Raw genomic sequence first — 1,206 nt, 5'->3', positions numbered from 1 at the left:
CTGACTGCTTATAATCAAATCAAAGTGTGCATTAAAAAAAAAAAAAAAGGCAGCTTAAGACAATTCCAGTGTTCCAAAGAAAGTACTTTTGAAAATGTATATACATGAAGAACATTTTGTCACATCATAAAATAAATGCAGCACTGTAACATAAAGGAAGACTAATATATGTGGAGTTTGGGCCTTTCCCTCACCCCCCAGCTCCCACCCCATGTGCTGCAACCATCTTTAACCTGCGAACTTAATCTCAACGGTTACAGATTTTTGTTTTTCTTCTTTTCTCCTATTCAGTTCACATTTCAGGCTGTTCAGCAGATGCTTGTGATTCTGGAGATTCAAATCTCTAGTCAAAGTTTGTTCTGTTTCCTTAGTTTTTCAGGAGCTTTTCTCCATAAAACGATCTCCTGCTGCTTGAAGTACCTTCTGTCTTCCTCATCAACAAGCACTAAATTCAAAAAGTATCTTACTGAAAACTTTTTGTTCACATCTCTCCTTGTTGGAATTGGGTCATATCCTGGTAAAAATAGTCTCACTGGAATTGTTTAGTCTTGTACTGGTGCACCGTCCATTGTTTCTCATTTGGCAATTGTTTCTGTTTCCATTGTGGTACTGGGTCCAATTCCTGTTATCTCTATTTTGATCAGTTGTAACTCCATGTTATATTTTTATTCTTACTAATAGAATAATCACATCCTTTACATGATACTTTGATTCATTATATTCAAATTCTCTATGTGGACAATCTTCAATGCCCACTTCCATCTTGATAAGAGTTTAACATCTGAATAGGTGGCAAGCTGGTGACCAATAAGATCATATTCTTTTACCAAATCTGTCAGTCTTCTTACTATTGTCACTTAAAGAAAATACCTCAAGCAGACATTAGTACCCATGTAAGATTCTGATGGCTTTTCAACTTGCATAAATGCAAAATCCTAACTTGTGGTCTGAGTCAGTTCTCTAGGGAGGGCTGGTTCTTTCACTAGGTTTACAAATTCATGAGTATTACTCTTGTCATTGAAAAGTTCAATTTGACCTCCAAATTCAATTCTAATTCCCTGGTGCTCTAGCTTCTTTCCAGGTTGCTAAAAGGCTACGTTTACCTTCCCTGAAACAGATTCTCCATCCTAGAAGACCCAGTGTTTTTCCACTTTGGCATCTTCAGTGTTCATTTCTCCATTTTCCTGGTTTCTCCACCATTAAGGA

General features: G+C 36.8%; 1 pseudogene; it reads right to left on the bottom strand.

The window, feature by feature from the left end:
• Positions 1-292: 292 nt before the first annotated feature.
• Positions 293-923, bottom strand: LOC105888357 (annotated as a pseudogene).
• Positions 924-1,206: the final 283 nt, after the last annotated feature.

The sequence above is a fragment of the Otolemur garnettii genome, unplaced genomic scaffold (genome assembly GCF_000181295.1).
Source record: "Otolemur garnettii isolate 467f Iridium unplaced genomic scaffold, OtoGar3 scaffold00301, whole genome shotgun sequence".
NCBI lineage: Eukaryota > Metazoa > Chordata > Mammalia > Primates > Galagidae > Otolemur > Otolemur garnettii.
Note: the sequence above shows the minus strand (reverse complement) of the source record. Positions and strands in the feature narration are given on the sequence as shown.